Genomic DNA, 22,689 nt, shown 5'->3' on the forward strand with positions numbered 1-22,689 from the left:
ATAACGATTTTTCTGCAAATATCTGTACTCAGACCACTAACCAGCAGAAATCATCAAAGGTTAGTAATTGTTTAAATGATTTTCTCGATTTATTTAGCTATTTTCAATAATATTTATGTGCGGGTAAAATGGACAGCCCATGGTGAAATGGTGAAAAAATTGTGTTGATTTCTATTGAAAAATCTAGATGCCTCGTGTTTATATCAGAAAAACGCAAAGGTAAACTCGGACCGATGAACAGATGACCGCGGCTGAACGTACCGTTGAATGCGGAATGTCCGTAAAAAAAACTTCCGTCATTCCTCAGTTTCTTGCGGAAAATGTCATATATTGTTATTAATTCTACGACAAACGGTGAAAATTGAACTGTCTGTGGATGCATAGTTGTGTCACGTGCTATGGAACAACATTTTACTATCTGTGAAGGGATAATTAATGTTCACGCCCAAGGTGTTCATATTACCACCTCCATATGTTCATTTTACCCACACGTGTCCATTTTACCCCAAAAAACTGCTTTCGAAAATGCTCATGAAAACTACGAAAAATACTATATTTGAAAATTTCTTCTTACTTTTTGTATCAACCATTAGTGACTCAGTTAATGTGCGCTATCGACTCATAGTTGTAGTGTTAAACTGTGGAGGAAATTGGGAAATAGCTTAGGGTGCCCAAATGCCGTCGCATATTAATATTTTCGAAACCGGCATGATATTCAGATGCCGGAAATCGATCCCAAATGTCATTTTGATGTTCAAAATGGTGACTTTTGAGTTATTACTGAAAATGAAAAGTGACATCAAAATTCAGAGGAATGGTTGACCAGTTTTTTTTCTGGTTTGAACTTTTAGAGTGCATCTGTATTTTTCAGTGTCGGCTTCAAATGATGAGTTGTCAAGGAGCGTCAAACATCGCTTCGGCCCTCACAAATTCCTATCTCACACCTCTACGAGTCATATGATTACACTGCAGGTTTAAACAGGGATACAACAGGTTGGTGTTGCATCGACAATGTTGTCATCCAACAATAGCTAAGTGAGAAGGTGCGACGCGATAATTGGTGCGTAAACCATATTTTAGAGAAAATGCTTCGCCAACTCGAGCGTCTGTTCAGCAAGATGGTGCGGCTCAAAACAGTGTCTGATCTCCATGTTTGGAGCGGCTGATCAACGTCCTGGTGGCAGCTTGGGACTCTAAACAGAGCTGACACGATAGTCCCTGGCGAAACAGGCAGTTGGGAAAGCCGCCCCGGAAAACAACATGTTACAAACAACGTAAGAGATAATACGGATCGGAACAATCGGCATGGACCTAGGCAACGGAATAAGGACTACGATTGGAAACTTTGGACATGGAACTGCAAATCGCTCTGCTTTCCAGGATGTGACAGAATAATCTACGACGAGTTACATCCACGCAACTTCGAAGTCGTAGCGCTCCAGGATCTTTGTTGGTCAGGACAGAAGGTGTGGAAAAACGGGCACCGGGCGGCTACTTTCTACTAGAGTTGTGGCACCACCGGTGAGCTGGGAACCGGCTTCATAGTACTGGGCAGCCGATCAACGCAAGGATGTGCAAGTTGAGGATCAAGGGCCGGTTCTTCAACTACTGCATCATTAACGTGCATTGCCCACATGAAGGAAGACTCGACGACGAGAAAGAAGCGTTTTTCTCCGGCATCATCAACGTTCGCACCTACCACAGTATAACACCATCCGAGCATCCGATTCACCATAGGTAGCACTGCTTTAGCGCTACTAGGTAAACGGGCTCCGAATCATAGAAATGACTGGTTTGACGGCGAATGCAAACGGTTAGTCGAGGAGAAGAACGCAGCACGAGCAAGAATGTTGCAACACCGTACGAGAGCGAACGTGCAACGATACCGACAGGCACGGAACAGCCAAAACTCGGCCCTCCGAAGGATGAAGCGCCAGCAAGAGGACCGAGATCGCCTAGCGATGGAAGAGCTGTACCAAGCTAACGTCGAAGTTCTACGAGAAGCTGAACAGCTCCCGTAAAGGCTTCGTGCCGCGAGCCGATATGTGCGGGAGCTTGGACGGCAACCTCCTTACAGACGAGAGTGAGGTGATCGAAAGGTGGAAGCAGCACTTCGACGAGCATCTAAACTTCAATGCGGTAGTGCGTGAGAATGGTATGGCAACTGGTCTTGGTGCACGAACAGAAGACATCAGGTTTCCAGCTCCCGATCTCCTGGAGGTGGCGGACGAGATTGCCCGGCTGAAAAACAATAAAACTGCAGGTGTGGAGCAACTTCTTAGCGATCTATTAAAATACGGTGGAGAAACACTGGCTAGAGCCGTGCACTGGGTCATTGTTAAGACTTGGGAGGAAGAACTAGTACCGGAGGAGTGGATGGAGGGTATTGTGTGTCTCATCTACAAAAAGGGCGACCAACTGGAGTGCTGCAATTACCGGGCAATCACTCTGCTGAACGCCGCCTACAAGGTGCTCTCCCAAATACTCTACCGTCGACTATCACCATTTGCGAAGCAGTTCGTGGGGCACTACCAGCGAGATTTATGGGCCCGCGCAACCACGGATCAGACATTCGCGGTTCGGCAGGTTATGCAAAAATGCCGCGAATACAACGTGCCCACACATCATTTGTTTATAGATTTTAAATCGGCGTACGAAGTACCAGCATTATGGCAGGAAATCGTGCATACTTTGGTCTCCGGAGGACGCTCCGATCGAGTAGAATTCGTCACCGCACCAAGTTAACCATCTACAAGACGCTGATCGGACCGGTAGTCCTCTACGGGCATGAGACATGGACTATGCTTGTGGAGGATTAACGCGCGTCTTCGAGCGGATGGTGTTGCTACCATCTTTGATGGACTGCAGATGGAGAACGGAGTGTGGAGAAGGCGAATGAACCACGAACTGGAGGAACTGCTTGGGGAGCCATCTATCGTCCACACCGCTAAGATTGGCATATTGCGATGGGCTGGACATGTTGTAATGATGTCAGATGACAGCCCGGTAAAGATGGTGCTTGAATCCAATCCGTCAGGGACGAGACGGAGAGGTAATCAGCGGGCAAGGTGAATCGATCAGGTGGAGGACCACCTGCGGACCCTACGCAGACTGCAGAGCTGGCGAATTGCAGCCATGGACCGTGTGGAATGGCGACGATTCTTACGTACAGCAGAGTTCGACCTCTACAGTGACGATTCGATATAATACGATCAAAAAAAAATTCACGTCATATATTTGAAACATATTTATTTCATGTTATTTGCATGTGTATATGCTAATGTATGTTCATTTGTGTGTGAATATTATGTTTTGAATGTTCGGTATAAATATGCTGTTGGCTGCCAAAAATTTGTAATTTAGACTGAAAATTAATTCCAGCAGAAATTATCAAGATTTTTTTTCCTTAAAATGGGAAGGTTCGTGTTATTTAAAAAAAATTTCGATAATTTCCTGTGCTTTTGAATTTGTACTTTACACCTTGATGTGAAATGGTAACTAACGTTTTTGCTATTCTGGCAATCTCCAACAATGATTGTGAATATGTGTAGCTTTTATGTTGAAAAGTGGGTAAGTTTTGACGAAAAGCCGATTTCAGTGAACGAGCGTCTTTTCAGAGACCGCTCGATCTACTCTTGGCGCTGTTTGTACGCAAAAGATGGCCGTAACCCGGTGAAAGCAATTCAAAACGAGTTTGGTTGTACGTCGAGCGATACTGAACGTAATCACTTGCAATCCAGTATCTTTATTAGCTAACGGTTGGAATCCTTAAAAATGGCCAATTTTATCTTTTAATAGTAATCGATCTATAATACAAACCTTCGTGACGGCTGACCCCGTTTTGCATTTTAGACAGTATTTTATCCCGTAAAGACCCGGAACGGAAACTTTTAGCCTTTCTCCTAGAAAGGTATAGCAATCATTGGCAAAACCGAAGGTATAAAAGTGGTCCCAATGATCGAATCTCGTATACCATTCGAATCAGTTCGGCGAACATTTTCTGCATTTTCTGGATGTATGTATGTATGTTTGTGTGTGTGTGTGTAAGTGCAACTTTTGTTTCACTCACTTTTCTCAGAGATGTGTTTTTTTAATTGATCGTTCTCAGCACTACCACGGCCGTAGTGAAGTGATGTTTCGATTGATTTCTTTTTATGAGATTTATTTTGTGCGGTCCATGTCCCTCGCACAAAAACATGGTTGAACGTATTTCCCGAAAAATGTAGTTTGATTGTTTAAATGCATAAATAACATATCTGACAATACTCCCGGTTAAAATTGATGTTTTTCTGGTTCTGATTATTTTACCTTCATGGTGACAGATCGTTTAGATTCTATGTCGAATTCAGAATACGCCTTCACAAAACTCAGTCTTGGGCTGCTCCCATCCAGTCTCCCCTTACAACCGCTGCTCTGGCATCCTCGTCGACAGCGCACATCCAGCGCGAGCGAGGTCTGCCTCGAAATCGTCGGCCTCTATCTGGTTCTCTGCTAAATATTATTTCTCCCGGTCGCTCGCCAGTCATCCGTGCTACGTGGCCAGCCATCAGCTTGACAATATCAGCGTGTTTGTGTACTTCGTACAGCTCGTGATTCATGTGCCTGCTACACACCCCATTTTCTAGTTTGCCACCGAGTATTGATCGCAGGACTCTACGCCCGAAGACCCCAAGCCCTCGTCGATCGGCCATGTCATGTCGGGAGGATCAGAGTCCTAAAGAGCGCAAATTTCGTACAAATCTGTAGGCTACGGGACCTAAGCTAACTACGCAATCCCAGCCCTATTCGCTGCCGCAATCCGTCTCTTCACCTTGCAGCCCACCACGTTATCACATGTCACGAGAGTACCAACCCAAGCAGCACTTGCAACATGTTGAAATGAGACTTCTCAATATTTGTTGTTTTAAAACTTTTTTAACGGTGCAAGAAACTTTTCCGGTTACTCTGAAGAATTTAAAAAGTATTGAGCAACATTAATGTTATTTTCGTGAATCATTCTCGCAAATGAACACTAGAAATTGCTTAAATTCTGTAATCTAGTTCCAACTGCATATTTCATGACGCTTTTAAATAACGATAATGTCACATGATGTTGCATACTGTTGTTTCACAACTGTTTTCTTTTGAGCAACATCTTGTTGAACCATATATTTGCTAAAATTACCACACAGTAAATGAATGATAAATGATTATTGTTGGAAATATGATTTTGTTATTTCATATTTCGCATGATTTAAACTACATATCCATTTAGCAACCGGAATACCACCCCCCCTAGGTAGGCATGCACAATTGCAGTGAAACTGCGGATGATGCCCCGATTTACCAGCAATTTGTCTCTGAATTTTCATTATCCGCTTCACTCCGTTGTCTTCTCTGGATAACTCGACCGAGCGAATAAAACTATGATGAGCCTACGGCAGCGGAAAAATATGCTCACACTCAACACACACTCTCGCTCGCTCGCTGCTCGCGTCAATGTCTTTTCCATGCGCACCGTCAAAACCGAACAAAACACGCTTCAGGCTGACTTCGAGAGTTCCGCCGCCGTCTCTTGCCCGCCCAGGAGGCGCATCGAGCAGGCGAGTGAACGACGTCGGGTTTTATGCTAAGTGTAGCGCGCTCAGAGCCTTAGTAGTGCGCCGATCTCTCCGGGCGATCGATCGTTTTGGAATTTGTGTGTCGTCGTCTCCGTCGTCGTCGTTGTCGTTTTCACCTCGTTTGTGTTTACTCCGATCGCGTGTGCAAATCCGGCGTTTGTCGCCATTGAAACAATCCGCGATCGGTTTGTTTATATGGCGTATCTAGTTCCCCCTTGAAGTTCTAATGATGTTATTTTACGATGGGTGTGCCTTTTCAATTATTACTTCATGGATTATAATGAATAAACTCGGTCGACCGAAATTGTGCAGCTTAGAATGGGATGCGCCGACGCGTGGGATGTGCTAAGCGAGAAGAAGATTCGAATCGTGCACGTGGATGCGTGCGCGTGTGGGTAGAGAGGGGGATTAAAAATAACGCGGCCTAATGCTGGCTGCTGTCGTTTGTGCGCCGTCAAAACAGCTCGCCATCCAGATCGGTTACCCCAGCCGCGTAACGAGTTGAAGTTTCGCCTGGTTTTCTTCAATTTGTTTACAGTTTACCAGTGAAAGTGAAAATAGTGCCCCAACTTTGAAGAAAAAGTGCACTCCAATCAGGGGCTGCCGCGAGTGATTGAATCGTTATTTTTTGCATTTCCCCCTGTATGTGGCAAACGTCGTCCGAAACCGACGAGTTCCAAGCAAAAGCTGATTGGATGAATGTGATGTGAAGTGGCCACAGAGAGAAAACCCAATCAAAAAAAAAAGCAACGGAAATACATATTGTTTACCATCGAGGAAATGAAAGAAGAGTATCAAAGAGGTAAACTCGAGTGCTGTGATAACCTGTCTGGCTGCGAAAAGCCCATATGCGTGCCCTCGCAACCATTCGGATGGGTGTTCCCTTGGAGATCTGGTTATTTATGTGGCGGTGATGTTGTTCCCAATCGATGGAATGCTCTTATTTTAGCTCACAACGATAGCCCTAGCTGTTACGTAGGTCACTCGCTGCAGTTGGTCTCCACCATGACGAGAGACGTATGGTGTGGGGTAATGCTTGTATGCACGAGGTGCACGGCTTCCCCCGCATTCCTGTTCTTGATAACGTTTCGTAGCATGGCATTCTGAGCAACATATCATTCACGATGTCGCCTCCAGAGCTGTTGTTTTGGTAGAAGCGTACGGAATATTGACTGCGTCAATCATCCTTCACTCAGTTTGAAACCTGGACTTTATCTAGTATCGAAACAAGCTAGTTTGCTCAGAATTTATTCCACTCAAAATTTGCTTAGTTGAGGTGAACCTTCATATATCAGTAGCGTTTTTCTGAATAATTTGGATTTGCTTCAAAATCTGAAGTATCAGGACAAAACTTAAATTGTATTGTTGTCGTTTAAGGTTAAAAATAACATTGTTCTACTCTGACATGAATTAGCATTTACTGCTTGCTTGAGTTGATTTTTCGGTGGAAATTCACCATCGTATGCAGCTCTGTGGATATTTCGTTGGGTTTAATACAAACTCGGATTAAATATAAAGGGGAAAATATTGGCTTCATGTCGAACATCAAAACATTCAAAAACAAAAACAAAAGACTCCGAATAATTAAACCATTTTCATCAGACAATCGAGCTTCCTTTGAATCAAGTTCGAGCCCTAAAATGTACAACAGATTTCTCATCAACACGGAGAAATTGCAACTAACTTTGATTTCACATAATCTTTGTTGTTTAAATCATGTTTCTAAATTAATTTTCACGGTTTTAGTTACAAGTTTGAATGAATTTTTATTCCTCGTACTATACTATAGAGAGTAAGAATATTCCTTATCGACGTTTTTGGTTTCGATTCCACACGCTATCTATAATTTATATGTGATGAATGTGAAAAATCGCAAAAATATTAAAAGCTAGTTGTACAAAAGGACAAATTTGAATCAGTTATTATGATAAAGAACGATTAAAGACGTGTTTCTGCTTCACAAATAAATATATTCACAAATAAAATAACCTCAACTCTATTCTGATAAGCTCTGTTATGTAGAAGTTCAAGTCGTCAAACAAAAAATTGTCTCATGGACTATTAATTATTAAAAACAATTATTTCTGTATTTTTTTAATATAAATTTCAAAAGATCTAGTTGTATCTAGTAGTGGGAAATGTTTGGGCTATATATTTCAGAATTAGAGCTAAATCAATAGTATACCAGTAAAAAAGTCCGCTGGAACTCATTTAAATTTCGGTCCATAAATAACAATATTAAGCAGTATCACATCTGTTCAACTAAAGAACCAAAACCGAGACAAAATCTCTTAATTTTAAGTATCGACATCTAGCGGTGGAGAGAACGCATTTTACACTCAAAATTGTATTTCACTTATACCATTCATACCTGCTCGTGGTGAAGAATTATTTCGGTCTCTCTTTTCCTCATACAAAACCAAAAAGCAAAAAAACTGTGCGACCTCTCGCCGCTCTTTTGTCGAGAAAATTCTTTGTTCTCCCCGGTACTGGTATAGCGAGAGAGCCTTTCCATGATAACCGTACAGTACCACCCGCATACGTGCAAGGTTTTTTTACATTGTACCTAATGTCGCAAGCAGTACTGTGTATAGCGCGTCTGATATGCATTATTCGCAATATTAGGTATAATTAACGGTACGAGAAAAAAAAATATTGTCGTTAGTCGAGAAACGCGGTTTCCAACTCAACCAAAATATTAAAGTAATTCTATTAACTGGTTAAAACGGTTTCAACAGTCGTGCGGTGTACGATCCAAGAAAATTTGTTAAGCAATGTTCGCTGGCCCGGTTTTGGAGGGGGGGGGGGCAAAGGGGGCAAATGCCCCGGGCCTCCAAATTCAAGGGGCCCCCCTAGTACTGGGGCGACCTTTTTGTTTTGCTCGTCACCTTACAGAATGCTGCTTCCAAATGTTTCAAGAAAAGAGGGCCTCACAAACAAATTTGCCAGGGGCCCCCCAGCGCCTAAATCCGGTCCTGAATGTTTGAATGGTTGAAAGGTTTTTAGTTTATTTTTTTTTTCTATCAATGTTGATTGTGAATTGTTACTTAATTTCTGCTTAAAAAATCTCTTGGATGCGGTCCTGTCTTACCTTGATTTTGATAGATTTATGATCAACTTTTTGTCCGGTCATTAAAGCAAAAAAAGAATAGATTTTTATGCATGTTCAAACTATTGGAGCGAACCGTATGAACGATGCTCTGTAAACTTAATGTAGGATGGAACAGCAAGAAACGAGTGCGAAAGCATGGGCTAGGATTTGCAGCAGAGTTTTGTTCGAAGTTGCATATCTGTTCTGTGGTAGTATTCATTCATTTTCGAAAACCGTTTTAAAATAGTGTCTGGATGTGATTTTCGGTTTCTAGGTACCATTCTGGTTTACCCAGATTAGATGGTGCTCAGCAATTTTATGATGTTTTCCAGAAACCGGAAGACGCCATCTTGATACAATCTTGGTTCAGTAAATCTAGATACAATCTTGATTCAGTAAATACCTATATAAAGTGGTATTTGACATTGCTTCCAGCTCTGATTGTGAGAAATCTGCGATCAAAAAACATCTCGAAAAATGTTTCATTAGTTAAATTATTCACGTCCTAAGATTGCAGTTTTGCCGTATGTTGATGGACGCTGAACTAATTTCCCCGCGTCTGTTGGGAACCTACTTTTTTTCCTTCATGGACTTCCTCACTGCGACCAGAATCGTAGATCTATTGTGAGATATGCCCGGGTGTCTGCTGTATCCCGCACTTCTGTTAATAGCAATACTGCCATTGAGCAGTGGCATGCTTATTATTATTGTTCATCAGTGCTTGTGTGTAATGTGATACTCTTCCTTACACGCTTACTGTTCTACTATACCGATACTCGTTCCTTTTGCCAAATATCACCAATCATAATTCCCTGGAGAAGTTTCGTCGTGCGTCCTTCTGGCCAGTTTTATTGATAAGAGGGACTTATTTTTTGTTAAGAGGACGTTACGCAAAGGTATTGTAGATTTCAGCGTAAAGGAAGGGTAACTGGTGGGGAGACTGAGAATAAACCCATGCTTAAGTCCTTTTTGACATCGGATGGCCTGGTTCTACTAAGATTCGAACCCACAACCATCCGCTTGACAAAGCGGACCCTGTAACCTTGCGGCTACGCAGCTTCTAACCTACCCTGTAACCTTGCGGCTACGCAGCTTCTAACCTACTTGCTTACTTACTTAAATGGCCTGCACAATATAATTCCGCCAACATGATCGGTCCATGGCTGCCCGCCTTCAATCCCGTGGGCACCCCGTACTTGCCAGATCATGCTCCACCTGGTCTAACCATCTTGCTCTTTGTGCTCCTCTTCGTCTCGTACCAACCGGATTCGAGGTGAGAACCAATTTTGCAGGGTAATTTTCCGTTGTTCTCGCCACGTGCTCTGACCAACGTATCCGTCCAGATTTGGCCACTTTCTGGATGCTGGGTTCACCGTAGAGTTGCGCGAGCTCATGGTTCATTCTCCGTCTTCACACTCCGTAGGCGTGCCCTGTCGCGCTTAGCACCTCCCGCTGGCATGTACTTCGTTTTAGACGAATTTATCTTCAGTCCAATCTTCTTCGCTTCACGTTTTAGTCTGCTGTACTGACCCGCCACCGCCTCAAATGTTCTGCCGACAGTGTCCACGTCATCCGCAAAGCAGATTAATTGACCGGATTCAACGAAAATCGTGCCCCGCGTGTCTATTCCCGCTCGTCTCACAACACCTTCTAGCGCAAAATTGAACAGCAGGCTGGAAAGACCATCACCTTGTCGAAGTCTGCTGCGGGACCCGAAATCCTCACACAACACTGCATATTCTCCATCGTACCCTTTATCAGTCTGGTAAGCTTCCCGGGGAAGCCGTTTTTGTCGAAAATTCTCCATAGCTCTTCACGATTAATCGTGTCATAGGCGGCTTTGAAGTCGATGAAGATCATCCGTCAAGATATTCCCCTTCTTATCCCTGCACATTTCGGCTTGCGAAACAAAGCCTTTGCGGGATGCGTTGAATCTCTGATAGAACTTTACGTTTCATGAAAGCGGTACAGCTGTTGTAGTTCTTCGCACTCCTCCTCCTCCTGGCGGCGCTTTTTTTTTCCTGGAAGAGTTGAGTTTGCTGTCTCCGTTTCTGTTTGTACCGCTCTACGTTCTGAAGGGTGGCTCTCCACAGCATTACTGCCCACGCTGCGTTCTTTTCATCCAATATCTGCCTACATTCCTCGTCAAACAATTCGTTATGTCGACTCGGTACTTCGCGACCTAGGACGTTCTCCGCTACACTGCTGATGGCTGACTTGACTGTATTCCAGCAGGCCTCTAGAGGGGCTTCTTCTAGCTCGTCCTCTTCTGGCAGTGCAGCTTCTAGAGAAAGCGCTCCAGCCGCGCAAGATTATACCTTGGCGCGCAACGGTACCGTATGTTGTTCACAATGGATAGCTTTTGGCGTATCTTTACCATCACTAGGTAGTGGTTTGACGTCAATAATGTCTGAAAAGTGTCGACCATCTATCAAAACGTGGTCGATTGGAGTTTCTGTTGGGTTAAGTGATCTCCAGGTGTACCAATGTTGGAGGCTATGCTGGAAAAAGGTGCTACGTGTGGCCATGTTCTTGGAGGCGGCGAAGTCAATTAGTCTTAGGCCAATCGTCCAATTACCTGTCTTAATTCCTCCTCCTAACCGACCTGAGCGTTGTTATCCCCGATGACAATCTTAACATCATGTTTTAGGCAGCGATCGTATTCACGTTCCATCTGGGCGTAGAATTCGTCTTTGTCGTCATCAGTACTTCCAAGGTGAGGGCTGTGCACGTTTATAATGCTAATGTTAAAGAATCGGCCCTTGATTCTTAACCTGCACATTCTGGGGTTAACCGGCCACCACCCAATTACCCGCTTCTGCATCTCACCCATCACTATAAACTCCAGCATACCTCCTGCAGCGCTACGATGTTGAACTTGCGGTTTTTCAATTCTTCGGAAAGTATGCGGGTACTTCCTAGGAAATTGAGAGAACGGCAGTTCCATGTTCTCAGTACCCAATCGTTAGTCCGTTTCCGTCGCCTGGGTCTTTGCCGATTATTCTGGTTCGAATTATCTGTTATAGCGTTCGTAGCTTTTGTTTTTCGCGGTGCGGGCTTGCAAGACCCACGACCAACCCCACTTTCTTGCAGGAGGACCGACGTAGTGCTACTGTTTTGAGTCCTGAACATAACCAGGACTTGGACATAACGCTTTTGGGTGCGTCACTTAGGGCCCTTGTGGTGGCGTTACCAGTCCAAGAAACTTCCTTTCGAGGGAGGAATCTCGCTTTCCCTGTCAGCATACGACCGGTAGTCCCACCGGGGTTGGTTACCCGATCTTCTTACTAGTTACTCGAATCCCGGTTGGCACCAACGAGGAAGTAGGGGTTCGGCAGCTGGAAGGCTAATGGTTCGCACTATATTGCGCCTTTGGTCCAGTCATTCGCCAACCAACTGTTGGGAACTAATATCATAATAACTCGCTTCAGTATCAAAATTCCTTTCTACTGATTTTCCAGGATGATCGAAGAAAGCCGATACGCGTAAACCCCAAGATACAAATTCTCAAGACAAACTGTTCAACGGTTCAAAAATAATGAAGGTTGATGAAATTCCCCCCTCCGTTTTACGACGCCTCTGAAATATAGAAAACTCAATGACATGGAAATATATTTCGTATTTGAGAACCCACGTATACAGAATAACACGGTATTCATGTTTATTGTTTAAGAGTTTAAAACTAACAAATTCGGTGTTGCCACATCCCCCCTCTTCCTTCTCACATAAATGAGATAGATACAATTTAAAGTTAATGAAACATTCACGCTACTATACGGCTTTTATATACCGAATTCGATGATAACCCCTTAAGCGGAATAAAAATTTGAAAAAGTTGACAACATTTATCCATTTATCCTTTCTCGTCGTTACTGAGATATAGCAAAGCCTCAACTGACAAAGTATTGTCGCAGAACCACGTGTGTACAAATTTTCATGAAGAACTTTTCAATAATTTACAATTTATGAAATTTAATACTTCTCCTTCTTACTGCGCTACTGAGATACAGAAAAATCAATATTATACATATATATATTCGAGAACCCGCCTATACTAATTAAAACGATAATCAAATTAGGTTTAAAGGAATTCACAAAAAATGAATTCACCCTCCCCCCCCCACACTTGCCTCCCAGGACACGCTAATGGAAAATATCAAATTCAAAGTAGTTGTAATACATTAGGTACTATAGATTCTACATACCAATTTGATAATGATCGGTTCAGCGTGTTTAAAAGCATTAAAGGTTGATATGACTGAATCCACCACCACCCCCCCCCCCCCCCAACCATACTACACCAATGAGTAAGAAAAAGTCTCACAAGACACGGTAACGTTGCTAAAATACGCCTAATACTAAAAATCATTTATATATAAAAGTATGTTTTCACCTTCAAAAACTACATACTGCGCCCCCCCCCCCACACATACTTGCCTTCGATCATGAGTTAGAGCAAAATTAATATGTTTGTAACACTTCCCATACTAGAATACCCCTATGTATAAATTTTAACGGGAATTGTTCCAGTAGTTTTTGAGTCTATGGGTAACAGACAGACAAACATTTGCATTTATAGGTATAGATAGCATATCTAGAATGTCAAAAACATCATTTGTCAAAAGTGACAATTGATTTGAATTTTTTTTTTTCTAAAATATTGGAAAAAATCACAATTGTCATAATTAGGAAACATGTCAAAATATCAGGTGCACAAATTGAGAAACGCCGTTTTTATTCACATATCATTTATTTGACACGGCACAAATACAATTTAATGTTTAACGGCCAATCTGGTATCTGATGGCTTAAAAACTAAAAGCGAATTTTTAATCCTTGCTGCCGACTACTAGCTGAAACGTAAAACTAACATGGAATTTTCAATCAGTGTTTTGTTGTTAAATGGGCGTGCCCTGTCGCGCTTAGCACCTCCCGCTGGCATGTACTTCGTTTTAGACGAATTTATCTTCAGTCCAATCTTCTTCGCTTCACGTTTTAGTCTGCTGTACTGACCCGCCACCGCCTCAAATGTTCTGCCGACAGTGTCCACGTCATCCGCAAAGCAGATTAATTGACCGGATTCAACGAAAATCGTGCCCCGCGTGTCTATTCCCGCTCGTCTCACAACACCTTCTAGCGCAAAATTGAACAGCAGGCTGGAAAGACCATCACCTTGTCGAAGTCTGCTGCGGGACCCGAAATCCTCACACAACACTGCATATTCTCCATCGTACCCTTTATCAGTCTGGTAAGCTTCCCGGGGAAGCCGTTTTTGTCGAAAATTCTCCATAGCTCTTCACGATTAATCGTGTCATAGGCGGCTTTGAAGTCGATGAAGATCATCCGTCAAGATATTCCCCTTCTTATCCCTGCACATTTCGGCTTGCGGAACAAAGCCTTTGCGGGATGCGTTGAATCTCTGATAGAACTTTACGTTTCATGAAAGCGGTACAGCTGTTGTAGTTCTTCGCACTCCTCCTCCTCCTGGCGACGCTTTTTTTTTCCTGGAAGAGTTGAGTTTGCTGTCTCCGTTTCTGTTTGTACCGCTCTACGTTCTGAAGGGTGGCTCTCCGCAGCATTACTGCCCACGCTGCGTTCTTTTCATCCAATATCTGCCTACATTCCTCGTCAAACAATTCGTTATGTCGACTCGGTACTTCGCGACCTAGGACGTTCTCCGCTACACTGCTGATGGCTGACTTGACTGTATTCCAGCAGGCCTCTAGAGGGGCTTCTTCTAGCTCGTCCTCTTCTGGCAGTGCAGCTTCTAGAGAAAGCGCTCCAGCCGCGCAAGATTATACCTTGGCGCGCAACGGTACCGTATGTTGTTCACAATGGATAGCTTTTGGCGTATCTTTACCATCACTAGGTAGTGGTTTGACGTCAATAATGTCTGAAAAGTGTCGACCATCTATCAAAACGTGGTCGATTGGAGTTTCCGTTGGGTTAAGTGATCTCCAGGTGTACCAATGTTGGAGGCTATGCTGGAAAAAGGTGCTACGTGTGGCCATGTTCTTGGAGGCGGCGAAGTCAATTAGTCTTAGGCCAATCGTCCAATTACCTGTCTTAATTCCTCCTCCTAACCGACCTGAGCGTTGTTATCCCCGATGACAATCTTAACATCATGTTTTAGGCAGCGATCGTATTCACGTTCCATCTGGGCGTAGAATTCGTCTTTGTCGTCATCAGTACTTCCAAGGTGAGGGCTGTGCACGTTTATAATGCTAATGTTAAAGAATCGGCCCTTGATTCTTAACCTGCACATTCTGGGGTTAACCGGCCACCACCCAATTACCCGCTTCTGCATCTCACCCATCACTATAAACTCCAGCATACCTCCTGCAGCGCTACGATGTTGAACTTGCGGTTTTTCAATTCTTCGGAAAGTATGCGGGTACTTCCTAGGAAATTGAGAGAACGGCAGTTCCATGTTCTCAGTACCCAATCGTTAGTCCGTTTCCGTCGCCTGGGTCTTTGCCGATTATTCTGGTTCGAATTATCTGTTATAGCGTTCGTAGCTTTTGTTTTTCGCGGTGCGGGCTTGCAAGACCCACGACCAACCCCACTTTCTTGCAGGAGGACCGACGTAGTGCTACTGTTTTGAGTCCTGAACATAACCAGGACTTGGACATAACGCTTTTGGGTGCGTCACTTAGGGCCCTTGTGGTGGCGTTACCAGTCCAAGAAACTTCCTTTCGAGGGAGGAATCTCGCTTTCCCTGTCAGCATACGACCGGTAGTCCCACCGGGGTTGGTTACCCGATCTTCTTACTAGTTACTCGAATCCCGGTTGGCACCAACGAGGAAGTAGGGGTTCGGCAGCTGGAAGGCTAATGGTTCGCACTATATTGCGCCTTTGGTCCAGTCATTCGCCAACCAACTGTTGGGAACTAATATCATAATAACTCGCTTCAGTATCAAAATTCCTTTCTACTGATTTTCCAGGATGATCGGAATAGAAGATTTGATCTTTTTAATACGAAAAATTGACCCCTCCTTTACCCACACCAAAGAAAGCCGATACGCGTAAACCCCAAGATACAAATTCTCAAGACAAACTGTTCAACGGTTCAAAAATAATGAAGGTTGATGAAATTCCCCCCTCCGTTTTACGACGCCTCTGAAATATAGAAAATTCAATGACATGGAAATATATTTCGTATTTGAGAACCCACGTATACAGAATAACACGGTATTCATGTTTATTGTTTAAGAGTTTAAAACTAACAAATTCGGTGTTGCCACATCCCCCCTCTTCCTTCTCACATAAATGAGATAGATACAATTTAAAGTTAATGAAACATTCACGCTACTATACGGCTTTTATATACCGAATTCGATGATAACCCCTTAAGCGGAATAAAAATTTGAAAAAGTTGACAACATTTATCCATTTATCCTTTCTCGTCGTTACTGAGATATAGCAAAGCCTCAACTGACAAAGTATTGTCGCAGAACCAAGTGTGTACAAATTTTCATGAAGAACTTTTCAATAATTTACAATTTATGAAATTTAATACTTCTCCTTCTTACTGCGCTACTGAGATACAGAAAAATCAATATTATACATATATATATATTCGAGAACCCGCCTATACTAATTAAAACGATAATCAAATTAGGTTTAAAGGAATTCACAAAAAATGAATTCACCCTCCCCCCCCCACACTTGCCTCCCAGGACACGCTAATGGAAAATATCAAATTCAAAGTAGTTGTAATACATTAGGTACTATAGATTCTACATACCAATTTGATAATGATCGGTTCAGCGTGTTTAAAAGCATTAAAGGTTGATATGACTGAATCCACCACCACCCCCCCCCCCCCCCAACCATACTACACCAATGAGTAAGAAAAAGTCTCACAAGACACGGTAACGTTGCTAAAATACGCCTAATACTAAAAATCATTTATATATAAAAGTATGTTTTCACCTTCAAAAACTACATACTGCGCCCCCCCCCCCCACACATACTTGCCTTCGATCATGAGTTAGAGCAAAATTAATATGTTTGTAACACTTCCCATACTAGAATACCCCTATGTATAAATTTTAACGGGAATTGTTCCAGTAGTTTTTGAGTCTATGGGTAACAGACAGACAAACATTTGCATTTATAGGTATAGATAGCATATCTAGAATGTCAAAAACATCATTTGTCAAAAGTGACAATTGATTTGAATTTTTTTTTTTTCTAAAATATTGGAAAAAATCACAATTGTCATAATTAGGAAACATGTCAAAATATCAGGTGCACAAATTGAGAAACGCCGTTTTTATTCACATATCATTTATTTGACACGGCACAAATACAATTTAATGTTTAACGGCCAATCTGGTATCTGATGGCTTAAAAACTAAAAGCGAATTTTTAATCCTTGCTGCCGACTACTAGCTGAAACGTAAAACGTAACGTAAAACTAACATGGAATTTTCAATCAGTGTTTTGTTGTTAAATGGGCGTCTGATGATTTTTGAATGACCATGAATATACAGTATGTATGGTATGAACCGTTGGTTTTTTCTTATTTGAGTTTTTTTGCGAAAAAATAGTTACTTTCTTAGTTATGAAGATAATTTCCATCGCTAGACACATCGTTTCGCAATCTTTGCGGCAGCATATAGATTCTGTGTCGTAAAACTGCTCGGTTTTATATGAATACATCTGATTTTTAGTCTTTACGAAAGAACGGAAGTGTTAGTCAGTCCATGCGCCATTAATCCGAAGAGATGGCAATGAGATAGTACAGGTAGTCAGGGAAAAACAGCGGGATAGCGTTTCCAGATACCTTTTTGATGATGTTAGTAATAAGTGGCCAAGCGTTGTCGAGGAGAAGAATCTTTGTCGTGTCTTTTCTTCTTAACATATGCGGTAAAAAATGGAATTTTTTCGGAGTTTGATAAATTTCCCATGGAAGGTGTTTTTGTTAGCTTACTCGTAAAAAAATTCTACGCCCTTGCGTGCGGTCTTTCGATGGTTAACCGGAATATTCGCCATGGCGGACGAAAACAGACGGGTTGGCATGTTTAATTAATTCTTTCTTTTTTCATTTATCAAGTTTTCACAATAAAATTGTTGGAGTAGATTACGCTTCCGACTTGCCCAGAAATCCTCGATGGGACGCAACTTGGGGACGTTGGGCGGGTTCGCCAACTTGCGTACCACATCGATATTCAGCCGCTCCACCCCGAATTGCTTCGAATAGTAGACCGGCGCCAGATCCGGCCAAAACACTCCGTCATCGGCCTTATTGTATTTCTTGATGAGCGACGCTACCTCCGGCAGGCGTACTATAAATTTCACCGTTCACGGAGCAAAAGAACAGCAGCTTTAAAACCCCCTTCTCGCTGATTGTCAGCCACAGTAGCAACTTTTTGGGGAACTTGGTGTGTGAAATAAACGTCACCTCGGTGCTCGCTTATGGGGAAAGTAAAATACGAAATGCCCTGCCAGTCGTTGCCATCCAAGGCCACGTGTTGATTTGCCGGGACAATCGACTTGACCATCTGACTCAGGCGCTACCGCTGCGTCATTGCCTACAGCTCCGAGACTAGTGAACAGGACTGCTGCTTCCTGACATGTATGTCCATGTTCGCTAGGTACTTTTTCACTGTTAAGTCGGTTGCACCGAACTCCCGGCCAAGGCTACAACCTACAAAAGTTTATAGTACTTCAGCTTACTTTCCAGAAAAATTACCTTTCAATCTTTTTAACCTATACTTTCTTGAAGTTATCGAGAAAATAAGCTAAAATATGAAATAACTTTGTAAGAAAAAAACCTGGAGATGAATGGTCTTTGACAAAAATGTGTGTTTTGTGTGCCCTAACAATTCCTTCCAACAGCACTTTCTTGTAAAATGCAACTAACAAAAGTTAAGTACAAAAAACTAAAGTAACTCAAGTAACTTCCATATAATATACTTTTTATTTTTGTACCAAACGAAAACAGGACACGAAATTAACGTCGTCAAACTGTATAGAAGCACTAAGGTGGACATTATACGAAGTAAATATTTGCTTGAAAGGACGGTTAATATTTGTTCGCCTTGTAATATCAAATTATTCACTACAACTACGCTACGCTACGAAAAATCAAGCCAGTATTTGTTCCATCTAATATCGTTTTTTGCTAGTTAGTTTATCAATAAGCAAAAACTTCAGGTTCTGAATTGATGAAAAAATTCTAATACCGCTAACCGATAAAAAATGTTGAAACTTTTAAATTAATGCGACACGAAATAAATAATTCAATAAAACTCAAAATCAGGGTAACTTGGGTTGTTCAACGTTGAAATCATCTTTGCAGGAAATCAACTAATATTCTATCGTTTCCTTCTGGTTTGTCTCAGTCTTTTTTTCAGAATTTTTTTGTCTTCCCGTTTCCTGGAAATTCCCGAAAAATGAAATTTTTTCTTTCCCGTTCCCCGGGAAATCAATTCTCGGGAATATTGTAAACTTTAGTCATTTATTGGACAAACAATTGTTCCAGAGTCACTATTAAGCTAGGATGAAGATGAAAGACGCTATGGAATTAAGTTCTACTTTGGGCCGTATTGGACCACTTTGCAGCGAGGTAGCGTTACCAGATCCCTTTTGCGAATGTTGGCAATATGTGGTCAAGCGTTGTCGTGTAAAAGAATCACTTTTTTGTGTCGTTATGTGGCCATCTTCACTTAATGGCTTGGCTCTAATGCATCATTTTTAAAACTGAATTCTTTAGCACCCCTTAAACTGGGCTGAGTAACGTATGATAGTTCTCTACAGGGAATTGTAATCACGCAATATTGGTAGGATAGGAAAAGGCTCGGTATAGTAGAGCAGTAAGCTTGAAACGGAAGGGTAAAACTCACACATAAGCACGGATATAGATGATAGGTGAATCACTTACTTCAATAGTGATTCTGCCAATAATATGAAGTGCGAACTACAGAAAACACTTGGGCAATATCACAATTCATCCAATTTCTCTGATCACAGTGATACAGTGATACGTCCACAGAGGAAAAACAAGGGTTTTACCTCCAATTCTGCGTACGCATTTTTAATAGTTCCATGTCTTCGAAGTCAAAATCACAATTTTTGTAGCGGAACAAATCCACAAAAAAGATAAGTTTAACTTTTTTCATTAATTTGTGTTCGAGCTTTTGATAGAATCCATACAATTTTAATCTACTTCACTTTTTATTTCTTTTTTATTTGCTTTTCACTTACAAAATTGATGATTATGAATATATTTATAGTCAAAAAAGGTTTGTTCGTTCCGTGTGACGTCTTTGACAAAGTTGTAGTTTTGTCTTTCTGGAAAAATTTGCACTCCAATTTTTTTTTTAAATAAATAAGTTTAAGACATAGAAATTAATTCTCTAAAAATGCTAACTTTTTAAAAATCTAGAAATTGCACAAGATTAACTTAACATTGATGGCTGTACGATTATGGAGAAATAAGAAACAAAAAAGATAAAATTTTCCAGAAAGTTTGGTTTGATTCGTATAGGGTAGATGGTCCACCAATGGAGGGTCTAAGCACCAGTGTTTTTTTAAAAAAAGAGAATATCAATTTTCATATCGTATATATCAAACCCATTTCTCTTTGATGTGATAGAAAATATCATAAACTATCACGTACAATTACAGTTTGTATATGTTTTGAACAAATTATGTATGAAAAACTGAAAATTGTACACCAATCTTATGTTCCAGTTATAGAAGCAATGTTCCTATAATAGTGGAAACTGTGCCAGTAATAGTGGTAGTTGATTTTTTCATAGGCTGCAGCAAATGAATTACGATTTAGTTGTTTTTATGCTCTAAGGTAACATTTTAAACCTCTTCCTCCACCGTGGGCAATCGTCTAGCATGAGCTGTTATAATTATTCGTTTTGAGTTTAATGGTAAAAAAGTTGTGAGATAAAAAAATTACTTCTTTTGCTCCAGATGATGCTTCGCAATGCTAGAAGGATCTTTTCCGGTAGTTTTACCCAACTTTACTATTGATCTTTGTGTCTGTTCAATTTTGTTCTTCAAATCAAAGGACACTTTACAAGCGCTTGTATAAAATTAAAAAAATTTGAATGTTATAATGAAAATATGAAAGAAAAACAAACAGGTCATGTAACAATAGTTTAAATAGTTCAAATCAGAGAAGGTCAGCAGTAAATAATCACTGTACTGTATCACATTAGCGCTTAGAAAGCTTTGAAGCTTGAGGAAGCTCAAATTTGTCCTTCTGCATCTCATCAACTTCCAGCGGTTCTCTCATCTCTTTTCTCTGTTATCCTTGCGTTTCGGCGGTAACTACCACTGGTGTAAGGTGAAACAGAAACTTACCTATAAAATTAGAATGTAAGAATAACGGTAACTGGACTGTATTGTTTGAACCAGAGTCAGATTTACACACGAAAGTAGTTCGCACACCACAGTTTGTTTATATCTGCTGAGTTAAAACTTAACCTCAAATTTTTGCTGGAGCACTACCACTATTACTGGAACAGGGGTACTAAAATTGTTCATATAGTGGAGTTTCAATTTATTCAGTATTTTGATAATTATTTGTGATTTTTTTCGATTGATTATGGTAAGAAAAAAAGTAATGAACAGTTCTACAAAGACTGTTGCTATCGTGTTTACATTGGTGTTTACATTGATATTTCAAGCTATGAAATTTCACTGTTGCGTTACAAATTTTGTCAGAAACTTGCTGTTTTGTGCACTCTTTAATGAATTAATAAATACAAAGTGTTTAAATAAGATTTTAAACCAGTATAGTTTGCCAAATCGTAGACATATTTCCACAGAATCAATAAAAATTATTTGATAATATATAATTATCCCGGGAAATTATTATATTATAAACTATTAATAAACTATTACTGGTACACCCACTATAACTGGCTCATCTACTCTAACGCCTTCAGCACGCTGTAGACAGTAATAATAGAAACCTTTCTGAAAGTTTGTAACGGCTCTTAAACAATTTGTAATGACTTTCAAGGGGGCATAGTTAAACGACGTAGTTTGCTTTAATTTTGGCTCTCAACTATACTGCCGTTCCAAGCATAGCTGTCCCAGCGTGCATAAAGTTTGTGTAGAACATGGGACTACTATGATTGGAACGGCAGTATAGCTGTTATACAGGTCACTTGCTGCAGTTGGTCTCCATTATGAGGAGATGAGTTCCTTATGATGGAGAACAACTGCAGCCCCCCACATTCCTGTTCTTGATAACCTTTTTGTAACATGGAGTTCTGAGCAACATATCATTTTCGATGTCGCCTCCAGAGCTGTTGTTTTGGTTAAAGCGTACGGAGTATTGACCACGTCAATCATCCTTCACTCAGTTTGAAACTTGGCCTTTATCTAGTAATAAACTTTGTATGGTTGGGATGAATCTTCATATCTATCAGTGACGTTCTTCTGAATAACTTAAATTGCTCCACAATCTGAAGTGCCAGGACAAAGCTAAAATGATATTGTTGACGTTTAAGGTTAAAAATAACACTGTTTTACGCTGGAATAGATTAGCATTTACCACTTGCTTGAGTTGATTTTTTCGTAGAAAATCACCGCAGTTGCATCGTATGCAGCTATGAATTAATTTCATAGCTTCTAATACAGATCGTACTTGTTCTGAAAATTATTACACTCCGAATAATTGAATGCACCGAATAATCGAACGTTTTTGTCCACAGTTATAAAATAAAAAGTTAGTTTACTGATAAAAAGTTGATGTGCTCGGTGAATATGCCAACATAAACATTAAAATAATTATCTTACAACTGTATACCACTAGTAATGAATTTAAAAGGCAAAACAGAAGCGTTCAACCGTTATGAGCTTAATGGGATTGTTTCACAAATTCAAGAGAAAATTCCGTATTAAATATGACGAAAACGCCAGTAAACATGTAAAAACACGAATTATCTTGAAATAATAATTTTGGGCCGAAAAAACGGTTCAGTTTTTGAACGCAACCAATTTTTGGCCTCTTTAAAAATA

The 22,689-nt window shown here is 41.1% G+C and overlaps 2 protein-coding genes across 2 annotated transcripts in view; both read left to right on the forward strand.

The window, feature by feature from the left end:
• LOC129718642 (uncharacterized) overlaps window positions 1-22,689 on the forward strand; it is a 162,294-nt gene that overhangs the window by 29,547 nt on the left and 110,058 nt on the right. The window lies entirely within an intron of this gene.
• The window catches only part of LOC129718641 (uncharacterized), a 304,221-nt gene continuing 287,154 nt past the window's right edge, over window positions 5,623-22,689 (forward strand). The window contains exon 1 of the mRNA XM_055669612.1: window positions 5,623-6,402. The gene's annotated coding sequence lies outside the window, so the exon portion shown is untranslated. The remainder of the gene's footprint in view (window positions 6,403-22,689) is intronic.

This window comes from Wyeomyia smithii, chromosome 1 (genome assembly GCF_029784165.1).
Source record: "Wyeomyia smithii strain HCP4-BCI-WySm-NY-G18 chromosome 1, ASM2978416v1, whole genome shotgun sequence".
NCBI classification, from domain to species: domain Eukaryota; kingdom Metazoa; phylum Arthropoda; class Insecta; order Diptera; family Culicidae; genus Wyeomyia; species Wyeomyia smithii.